At 43.7% G+C, this 11,861-nt stretch overlaps 1 long non-coding RNA gene across 1 annotated transcript; it reads right to left on the bottom strand.

Annotated features, from left to right (window-relative positions):
* Nucleotides 1-210: 210 nt before the first annotated feature.
* On the bottom strand, nucleotides 211-10,217 carry LOC119973193. Its single transcript, XR_005462251.1, has 3 exons — nucleotides 9,744-10,217; nucleotides 8,300-8,404; nucleotides 211-1,985 (listed from the first exon to the last, which is right to left on the bottom strand). It is a non-coding gene; the product is annotated as an uncharacterized LOC119973193 (long non-coding RNA).
* Between the last annotated feature and the right edge of the window lie 1,644 nt (nucleotides 10,218-11,861).

Below are 11,861 nucleotides of genomic sequence, written 5' to 3'. Positions count from 1 at the left end.
GCTGTCAAGGCGACGAAGAATTGCGATTTGACGTGAAACCAGCGCCCACAACGATTTTGGCGTCGGAACCAATTCTCCGCCCAATCGCGTTTCCCGATTACTGGCGTCAGCTGATGGAGAACCCTGCTCCAGATACTTTTGACCAGATTACTTACTCAAAGGTTTTACCCAGGTGCCCTTATTTCCGAGATGAACAAAGGACAAAACAGGTTCACGGTTTAACGCAATTTTATTCACAATTCTCTCAAAGTATGGCTCAGACTCACAGCTGAGCTTTAGGTTTTATCAGCACTTAGTGAAGGAAGCTGGTCAGGCTACGATCATTCTATGTGGATGTCTTCTCTGGGCTTTGAAAACCACAGTCCCGTATTCTTGCAATGCTTTTGCCTGAGGTACTCCCAGGTTATCGCTAAAGATCTGTTTGATGTTCCTTTCTTTATACTGGTGAGCCAGGATTGAGTCATAGATATATGCCCACCACTGACCATTGTCCCATCCAGACCCCAACTTGTTAATGGGAAAAACAGGATACTCCTGTTTGTCCATAATGATTCAATCAAGACCCCTTGTCCTCTGAAACACTCTCGTCTGACCAGCCATCAGTTCATTTTGGAGTCTGATGTCTTATTTTGTCTGTCCTTCGTCCTGCTGCAAATCGTCCAGTTGTTGATCACAGTGGTGTTTGGAAATCCGTTACGTATTCATAGCATGGTCTTGTTCTTTTGTGTAAACGTGAGTGTGTAATCACAAAGTCCAGACAGCAATAACGAGTTTGTGTTGACTTGAGTGCTGTTGCAGGCAGTTAGTATCGATTCCAGCCAATGCCTCATGTGACAGTTCCTGCTCCTGGCCTATGTACATTGTCAGCCTGACCACATTTCCCCCCTGTGATCCCATAAGTTCAAATGCATGGGATCATTAGTTTAGGAAACCCTATTTCCCAGAGTGAGTCTGAGATACATACTTACAATATTCAAAGGTATTCAATTACATATTTGTATATTTCAAAAACAATTTCTATGTCTCATTACCGATGCCACGTTTAATCAAACTTCCATTTGCCATTTTCCATCTTTGAACCAAATTATTTGTTTGATATAAGGTCAGGAGAACATCAATAATAACAAAAGGCAACATGACCTGTATCCAAGGGTGTATTTCCACTTTAAACCCCAATTCCAAATATTGTCCCACCAAGTTATTTACTTTAATGTTTTGACTCCCATTTCCTAACCCCAGGTAAATAAGTGATGGAAGAATGCCACTATCTATTTCAGCTTCACTGACACTTCCCAAAGTTATCATCATCTCCCCACCTGTTGATCACCTCACTCATGAACACATAATAGCCCTATCCTTCTACAGAAAGCCATTAATTTCTAAACTATTTGTAGTTAAATACTCAGAATTCGATCAACAGATTTTACATGTTTACATACTCATTACTTGAGTTAGAATTTACTCTGTATTGGTGACGCACACAAAAAAAATAATACTTTTATAAAACATCCCAGATTCAAATGATGACATCATAAACCGAGAATGTTTCATTTATCTCCTTTCGAACACAAGGGTTTTGAGCTCAACAACCCATACAGACTAATTCCTATTGCCCTTTATTTGTCAAAATTAAATTGTATTTATTATCCTCTTTTTATATTAGTTACTATTTTCATTTAATTACTATTTAATCAATTCGATCGAGAGCCAATCATATCAGGGCATGGTGGTTTTAAGAGAAGTCAAATCATCAGGTATTGGAATTGGTGTGGAAGTTAAGTGTAACGCTTCACAAACACTTTAATTTAAAGGGCAAAAGTAAAGTCTGAATGAGTTAACCCGATCCACAAAAGGAAAAGCATTTATGTCCCCATTGTCAGTGCGTTGCGACAGAACAATCTTGGAATCCTTAAAGCAGCTAGACTTGTTGACTGTGACTCGTGATTCATCTGTACTTAAAACAAAAAGCACAAAGATACATTTGGCTTGGAGCCAAATGAGTTAATTTGGTTTAGATGTATCTGTCAATTTAAAAGAAAAAGAAAATCCTTACTCTTTGCTATATGAAAATTCCCGATCAGTAAAGTTGATGTATAATGAGTTTACAGAGAAAATAATGAAATCTCTACCAGTTTGGGAACACAAAATATAGAACAAAGTTTTCAAATGTAGGTACATGAAGATTGCCTGTAACAAAGGAGCACGTGGCTCATTAAACAAAGACCACTAGTTTTCACTTTCTAATTTAGATTCCTTTGGTTTTTTTTCACCTTAAACTAAGAGCACCCAAGATTATGCGCAGCTCAAACTCATCATGTCCAAATCCCAATTGATATACTTTGATTTTTTTCATTTACTTCGTGAGAATTGTGTACCAAGTAACTTCCACGATGTTGATCATTATTACTGTTTCTTAAGGAAATTCAAATACTTCCCCATTTAAAATTACACTTCAAATCCAGTTTAGAACTTCCAATTGATTTAAAACTCGGTTTTGCAATTTATAAAACTAGAAACACCAAAGGAAATTCAGAAATTATTCATTAACGCACGTACGCTCATTCATCCATGGAGGCCTCCATTCAAACAAAGGGAATTCAAAGCATTATACTTTCATTCAATCCCAACAAACTGAAAAATAAAATTAGAATATTCAAAGAAAACGAGGCCCACAAAAAGTCTTCATTCTTCTTTCTTCAAAACTGTAATTAAAACTCAAAGAAAAGGTAAACTCTCCAGCAAATACATATAGTAAGTTTAAACTCTTCTGCAGTGACAGGGAGCTTTTCCATTGACCCAGGATCACCACTCTCCTGCTCGAACAATTAATAATCGCTTATTGTCACAAGTAGGCTTCAATGAAGTTACTGTGAAAAGCCCCTAGTCGCCACATTCCAGCGCCTGTTTGGGGAGGCCAGTACGGGAATTGAACCCACGCTGCTGGCATTGTTCTGCATTGCAAGCCAGCTATTTAGCCCACTGTGCTAAACCAGTTCCTTGCTTTACATTGCTTTACTATATTGCTTTACAGTTTATCCTGCTCCTCAAGAGTGGTCCGAAAGGAAGAGTACTAAATTGGGGAAAGGCAGAGTATAACAAAATTTGGCAGGAGCTAGGGAATGTGGATTGGGAGCAGCTGTTTAAGGGTAAATCCACATTTGAAATGTGGGAGTCTTTTAAGGAAAGGTTGATTAGAGTGCACGCCAGACATGTTCCTGTGAAAATGAAAGATAGAAATGGCAAGATTAGGGAACCATGGATGACGGGTGAAATTGTGAGACTAGCTAAAATGAAAAAGGAAGCATACATAGGATCGAGGCAACTCAAAACTGATGAAGATTTGGAGGAATATCGGGAAAGTAGGACGAATCTCAAACGTGCAATAAAGAGGGCTAAAAGGGGTCATGAAATATCTTTGGCTAACAGGGTTAAGGAAAATCCCAAAGCATTTTATTCGTATGTAAGGAGCAAGAGGGTAACTAGAGAAAGGATTGGCCCACTCAAAGACAAAAGAGGGAATTTATGCATGGACTCAGAGGAAATGGGTGAGATTCTTAATGAGTACTTTGAATTGGTATTCACAAAGGAGAGGGACAAGACGGATATTGAGGCTAGGGATGGATGTTTAAATACTCTAGGTCAAGTTGTCATATGGAAGGGGGAAGTTTTGGGTATTCTAAAAGACATTAAGGTGGACAAGTCCCCAGGACCGGATGGGATCTATCCCAGGTTACTGAGGGAAGCGAGGGTCGAAATAGCTGGGGCCTTAACAGACATCTTTGCAGCATCCTTGAGAACGGGTGAGGTCCCGGAGGACTGAAGAATTGCTAATGTTGTCCCTTTGTTTAAGAAGGGTAGCAGGGATAATCCAGGGAATTATAGACCTGTGAGCTTGAGGTCAGTGGTAGGCAAACTGTTGGAGAAGATACTGAGGGATAGGATCTATTCACATCTGGAAGAAAATAGACTTATCGGTGATAGGCAGCATGGTTTTGTGCGGGGAAGGTCATGTCTTACAAACCTAATAGAATTCTTTGAGGAAGTGACAAAGTTAATTGATGAGGGAAGGGCTGTAGATGTCGTATACATGGACTTTAGTAAGGTGTTTGATAAGGTTTCCCATGGCAGGTTGATGGAAAAAGTGAAGTTGTATGGGGTTCAGGGTGTACTAGCTAGATGGATAAAGAACTGGCTAGGCAACAGGAGACAGAGAGTAGTGGTGGAAGGGAGTGTCTCAAAATGGAGAAGGGTGACTAGTGGTGTTCCACAGGGATCCGTGCTCGGACCACTGTTGTTTGTGATCTACATAAATGACCTGGAGGAAGGTATAGGTGGTCTGATTATCAAGTTTGCAGATGATACTAAGATTTCTGGAGTTGTAGATAGCGAGGAGGACTGTCAGAGAATACAACAAAATATAGATAGATTGGAGAGTTGGGCAGAGAAATGGCAGATGGAGTTCAATCCAGGCAAATGCGAGGTGATGCATTTTGGAAGATCAAATTCAAGAGCGGTCTATATGGTCAATGGAAGGGTCTTGGGAAAAAATGATGTACAGAGAGATCTGGGAGTTCAGGTCCATTGTGGATAGAGTGGTCAAGAAGGCATACAGCATGCTTGCCTTCATCGGACGGGGTATTGATAAAGAGTTGGCAGGTCATGTTCCAGTTGTATAGGACTTTGGTTAGGCCACATTTGGAATACTGCGTGCAGTTCTGGTCGCCACATTACCAGAAGGATGTGGATGCTTTGGAGAGGGTGCAGAGGAGGTTCACCAGGATGTTGCCTGGTATGGAGGGTGCTAGCTATGAAGAAAGGTTGAATAGATTAGGATTGTTTTCGTTGGAAAGACGGGGGTTGAGGGGGGACCTGATTGAGGTCTACAAAATTATGAGAGGTATGGACAGGGTGGATAGCAACAAGCTTTTTCCAAGAGTGGGGGTGTCAATTACAAGGGGTCACGATTTCAAGGTGGGAGGGGTAAAGTTTAAGGGAGATGTGCATGGAATGTTTTTCATGCAGAGGGTGGTGGGTGCCTGGAACGCTTTTCCAGCGGAGGTGGTAGAGGCGGGCACGATAGCATCATTTAACATGCATCTGGACAGGTATATGAACGGGCGGGAACAGAGGGAAGTAGACCTTGGAAAATAGGAGACAGGTTTAGATAAAGGATCTGGATCGGCGCAGGCTGGGAGGGCCGAAGGGCCTGTTCCTGTGCTGTAATTTTCTTTGTTCTTTTGTTCAACCTAATTCAAAATACAACTACATACATATGTTAAACAAGCAACTTTGAAATGACTAATAAAACCACAGAAGGTTAACTCAATGACACAAGCACTAGACAGACTCACATACAAGGAAAAATCACACCCTAACACACGAACAGCAATTTAACAAACACAAGGGGCGTGGTCTTCCCAAAAGGGAACAAAGTCCCCGAGCGAGCGCATTTAGCCACCTGTTTCCCAGCGCTTGCAGTGCTGAGAAACACATGGCTATTCAACGCAACTCGCTTTGAATAAGGGGCCTAAATGGGGAACGCGTGGCCTAGGCTGCACATAGCCCCGTTTTTACAATGGGGAGCTCTGCTAGCCACAACCCCCCATTGTAGCAAGAGATCGGGACGCCATTTAAAAATGACATCCCGATCACCGAGGCCCACAAAAAAAGTCTCCAACCTTCCCCCAGCCCGAACACAACATGGGAGGGTCCCCCTACCCCCAGCCCCCATCAGACCCACAGCAGGCAACCCCAGACCAATCGCACACACAGAAAAGATGCCAGCTTGGCACCATGGTACCCAGGTGGTACCAGCAGTGCCAGGGTACCGTCCCTCCCAAAAGACATGCAGCTAGGGGCCTCTGATCCCTATGGAGACCCCCACGAGTGCCATTCTGTCCACTCCCCATTTGTGGGGGCCAGTATGGCGCTCCCCCGAAGTCCCCGCGGTGAATAGATGAATCCTAAAGCCTCAAGTACTTTGGGAATTTGCACATTAGAGTAAGGCTGTAATATGCAGATTTGTCAAAAACTGATCCCGTCCAGTGTGGGCGGGATTCCCTTGCAACGTCTCCCAAGATTGCATTGAATCTCTTTGTGAGCCGGGTAGATCCCGGGAACGGGGTCTCCCACCTTTCACCGGCCACACCTTTTCAGGCGCATCATGGCCGAAGATCACACCTAAGTTCTCTTTTTTTCAATTGCCAGCAGCTCTGAATGAGTTGATTAAAGTCTGCAGACTATCGTTTAGGCTTATATTGCATAAAACCAATCACTTCCCAATTGGTATCGAATATGCATTCAGAATATAATCCAAACCCTTTCCAAATTGTTAATTTAGCTTTTTTTTTGAAACACAAAAGACATAGCATCCCAATCTATATTTCATCGTCTTTATGTATCACTTGATCCCCAAAAGCACACATCATACCCCTTTGGACGGAGACTAGAGAGTCTCCAGACTAGAGACGCTAACCTCTTTTTCCTAACTATTAACATTAAGGTGCTCCAATTTCCACACTAACTCCCAGAATTTCATATACCCACTCTGACTTCTTGTAAAACTTGTATTTCCACTCTGACTTCTTGGAAAACTCGTATTGCCACTCTGACTTCTTGTAAAACTCGTATTGCCACTCTGACTTCTTGTAAAACTTGTATTTCCACTCTGACTTCTTGTAAAACTCATATTTCCACTCTGACTTCTTGTAAAACTCATATTTCCACTCTGACTTCTTGTAAAACTCATATTTCCACTCTGACTTCTTCTAAAACTCGTATTGCCACTCTGACTTCTTGTAAAACTCGTATTTCCACTCTGACTTCTTGCCAAACTCATATTTCCACTCTGACTTCTTGTAAAACTTGTATTTCCACTCTGACTTCTTGTAAAACTCATATTTCCCCTCTGACTTCTTGCCAAACTCATATTTCCACTCTGACTTCTTGTAAAACTTGTATTTCCACTCTGACTTCTTGTAAAACTCATATTTCCACTCTGACTTCTTGCAAAACTCATATTTCCACTCTGACTTCTTGCCAAACTCATATTTCCACTCTGACTTCTTCTAAAACTCGTATTGCCACTCTGACTTCTTGCCAAACTCGTATTTCCACTCTGACTTCTTGCCAAACTCATATTTCCACTCTGACTTCTTGCCAAACTCATATTTCCACTCTGACTTCTTGTAAAACTTGTATTTCCACTCTGACTTCTTGTAAAACTCATATTTCCACTCTGACTTCTTGCAAAACTCATATTTCCACTCTGACTTCTTGCCAAACTCATATACCCACTCTGACTTCTTGTAAAACTCGTATTTCCACTCTGACTTCTTGTAAAACTCGTATTTCCACTCTGACTTCTTGCCAAACTCATATACCCACTCTGACTTCTTGTAAAACTCATATTTCCACTCTGACTTCTTGCCAAACTCGTATTTCCACTCTGACTTCTAAAACTCATATTGCCACTCTGACTTCTTGCCAAACTCATATTTCCACTCTGACTTCTTGCCAAACTCATATTTCCACTCTGACTTCTTGTAAAACTTGTATTTCCACTCTGACTTCTTGTAAAACTCATATTTCCACTCTGACTTCTTGCAAAACTCATATTTCCACTCTGACTTCTTGCCAAACTCATATACCCACTCTGACTTCTTGTAAAACTCGTATTTCCACTCTGACTTCTTGTAAAACTCGTATTTCCACTCTGACTTCTTGCCAAACTCATATACCCACTCTGACTTCTTGTAAAACTCATATTTCCACTCTGACTTCTTGCCAAACTCATATTGCCACTCTGACTTCTAAAACTCATATTGCCACTCTGACTTCTAAAACTCATATTGCCACTCTGACTTCTAAAACTCATATTGCCACTCTGACTTCTAAAACTCATATTGCCACTCTGACTTCTAAAACTCATATTGCCACTCTGACTTCTAAAACTCATATTGCCACTCTGACTTCTAAAACTCATATTTCCACTCTGACTTTTAAAACTCATATTTCCACTCTGATTTCTTCTAAGACTCATATTTCCACTCTGATGTTTTGTAAAACCCATATCCCCCTCCTCCTCTTTGATACACAGAACCCCTCGAGGAACCTTTTGTCACAGACCACCTTTCGCAAGGTGGATCGAATATACTTTCCCTATTCCTAGACTTTGAGTCTGAGACCCTTGCTTCTTGTTCACTTCTTTTAGCTGTTCCTTGGCTAATTCTTCCACTCACTACTTATCAGTACAGATACAGAAAGCACGGTTGAATTACATCAATATTAACGAACTTACCAACTACAGGACGGTTAACACCACCAAATACTACAGGAGGGGGTGGGTAAACCAGCCACTGCCTGGTGAGAGAAGCATTGGTGAAACTGTGCTGCACTTTTTAACCTATAATATAATAATAATCTTTATTAGTGTCACAAGTAGGTTTACGTTAACACGTCAATGAAGGTACTGTGAAAATCTCTGAGTCTCCACACTACAGCGCCTGTTCGGGTACACTGAGTGAGAATTCAGAATGTCCAATTCATCTAACAAGCACGACTTTCGGGACTTGTGGGAGGAAACCGAAGCACCCGGAGGAAACCCACACAGACACGGGGAGAACATGCAGATTCCGCACAGACAGTGACCGAAGCCGGGAATCAAACCTGGGTCTTTGGCGCTGTGAAGCAACAGTGCTAACCACTGTGCTACCTTGTCGCCCACGTTATGTGTTACCTCGAGGGTCAGCACCCTACTGATTGACATTTGGGTCCCAGACCCTTTCTAATTTACTGTAAAATGTGACCCACTTGGGTCACTTCTCACTCTGGGCTCTCTGCCATTTCTCTACTCTTTTCTTATTCTCTCTCTGTACCTAGGGTTTGGCATGGGTGTATGGGGATCATCTGGAGTAGGGATCCAGCTTTCACTAAATTCCCTCTCACATATTTTACCCAACTCCCTTGACTACCCTCAATCTCAATACATAGGTTGTTCACCTCGTGTTACAGACACCTGGTTTATGGCCCAATTTACTGGTTAAATCTGTATTCGATTTAGAACAGTACAGCACAGAACAGGCCCTTCGGCCCTCCATGTTGTGCCGAGCAATGATCACCCTACTCAAACTCACATATCCACCCTACACCCGCAACCCAACAACTTCCCCCTTAACCTTACTTTTTAGGACACTACGGGCAATTTAGCATGGCCAATCCACCTAACCCGCACATCTTTGGACTGTGGGAGGAAACCGGAGCACCCGGAGGAAACCCACGCACACACGGGGAGGACGTGCAGACTCCGCACAGACAGTGACCCAGCCGGGAACCGAACCTGGGACCCTGGAGCTGTGAAGCATTGATGCTAACCACTATGCTACCATGCTGCCCTCTTTTTCTTTTATAAGTAATTTCCAGTCTCTTTTCCCAATTTCATCCGTCATTCACTTAAGACTGGCCATTACGTGGGTTATTTACCTCTTAATTCAGGCTCAGGTGGAGTGTTGGAGGATACAGGGTTGATGCATCCGATTTTGGAGCAACAAAGTTACTTCTTATCGAAGTCCCATCTGGTGAGCCAAAGTGTTGTATCTGTAAAACCTCAGATACGATCGACCAGTTTACTTACTCAAAGGTTTTACCCAGGTGCCCTTATTTGCGAGTTGAACAAAGGACAAAACAGGTTCACGGTTTAACGCAATTTTATTCACAATTCTGTCACTCAATAAAGTATGACTCACACTCACAGCTGAGCTTTATGTTTTATCTTCCTTTAATGAAGGAAGCTGGCCAGGCTACGATCACTCGATGTGGATGTCTTCTCTGGGCTTCAAAACCCACGGTCCCGTATTCTTGCGATGTTTGTGCCTGAGGTACTCCCAGGTTATCACTAAAGATCTGTTCGATGTTCCTTTCTTTATACTGGTGAGCCAGGATTGAGTCATAGGTATACGCCCACCACTGACCATTGTCCCATCCAGACCCCAACTCATTAATAGGAAAAACAGGATACTCCTGTTTGTCCATAGTGATTCAATCAAGACCCCTTGTCCTCTGAAACACCCTCGTCTGACCAGCCATCAGCTCATTATGGAGTCTGATGGCTTATTTTGTCTGCCCTTCATCCTGCTGCAAAGTTGATCACCCATGCCTGGAAGTTTGCTACATATTCATAGCATGGTCTTGTTCTTTTGTGTAAACGTGAGTGGATAATCACAAAGTCCAGACAGCAATAACAAGTTTGTGTTGACTTGAGTGCTGTTGCAGGCAGTTAGTATCGATTCCAGCCAATGCCTCATGTGACAGTTCCTGCTCCTGGCCTATGTACTTTGTCAGCCTGACCACAGCCTGGAACCCTGCTGCCAAATTCTGTTTATGACAAGTGTGGCTGTCGACAATCTACGCAAAGTTCAGCTGAGAAGGATCCAATTTGTTTGCAGCTGTTGTTAACCCTTTGTGGCCACTCAGAGGTTTCAAAGTTTCTTTGCACTCAGCAGTTTTGTTGGAAAATATTTAACATTACGTTCCCCAGCAGCATTACAAATAATCATCGATTTCTCTGCTCCATTTTCAAATTATTTTTAAAAATATTTTATTCAGGCATTTTCCAACACCCACTCCCCACAGCTCCCTGCTCTTGTCCCTTACTCCTGACCTGCCTTCCCCATTTTTACCCACTGACCACCACCCCCCAACCCCCACTCCCCTTCTGCTGACTCCTCCATCCTCCTTAAAGAAGTCAATAAACAGCTTCCACCCTCGAACTAACCCACCAACCGACCTCCTCAGGTCAAACTTGACCTTCTCCAGCCCCAGGAATTCTGCCAGGTCACTCACCCACATCCCCACTTTCAGCGGCTCCGGGTCCCTCCGTCTCCGGACTATCAGGGAGGCTGGGCCAAAACATCGGCCTCTCTAACCCCCTGCACTCCCGGGTCTTCTGAACTTCGGGCCACCTTAACCCCTAACACTTCAGACAATGGGTTCACAAACCCCTGCCAGAAGCTCTTCAGAATCGGACATGCCAAAAACATGTAGACATGATTCGTGGGCCTCCCCGGGCACTTGCCACACCTGTCCTCTACCCCCTCAAAAAACCTACTCATCCATGTTACCGTCATATGTGCCCTGTGAAGTACTTTAAACTGTATGAGGCTTAGCCTCGCACACGACGAGGGCACATTCACCCTCTACAGGGCCTCAGCCCACATCCCGGCCTCCATCTCCCCTCCCAGCTCCTCCTCCCACTTATACTTTATATCCCCCACCAAGGCCCCCTCCCAATCCATCAGCTCCTTTTGGCCTCAGACACCTTCCCCTCACCTATCCCCTCCTTCAACAGCACATTGTCCAGCAACCCCAAGGGCGATAACCTGAGAAAGGATGGCATCTCTCTCTTTACAAAATCCCGAACCTGCGGGTACCTGAAACCATTCTCCATGAGCAGCTCATTCTCTTCTTCCAGGTTTTCCAATTTCGCAAAACTGACCCCTACAAACAGGTCACTGAATTGCTCAATCCCTGCCTGATGCCACCCCTAAAACCTTGCATCAAGCCCCCCCCCCCCCCCCCCCCCCACCCCACCGCGGTGCAAACCTATCATTATCACTGATCGGTGCCCACACTGTGGCACCCTCCAGTCCCAAATGCTGCCTCCACTGCCCCCATACCCTCAAGGCTGACACCACCACTGGGCTCACGGAGTATCTGGCTGACGGGAACAGCAGAGGCGCTGTTAACAATGCCCTTCAGCTCATTTACCTACAAGAAGCCACCTCATCCATCCCCATGCCGACCCCTCCTCCATTATCCATTTCCTAACCATGGCAGAGTTCGCCGCCCAGTAGGAGTTCATTAGA

This window comes from Scyliorhinus canicula, chromosome 11, assembly GCF_902713615.1.
Source record: "Scyliorhinus canicula chromosome 11, sScyCan1.1, whole genome shotgun sequence".
NCBI lineage: Eukaryota > Metazoa > Chordata > Chondrichthyes > Carcharhiniformes > Scyliorhinidae > Scyliorhinus > Scyliorhinus canicula.
This window is presented reverse-complemented; position numbering and strand designations above follow the sequence as displayed.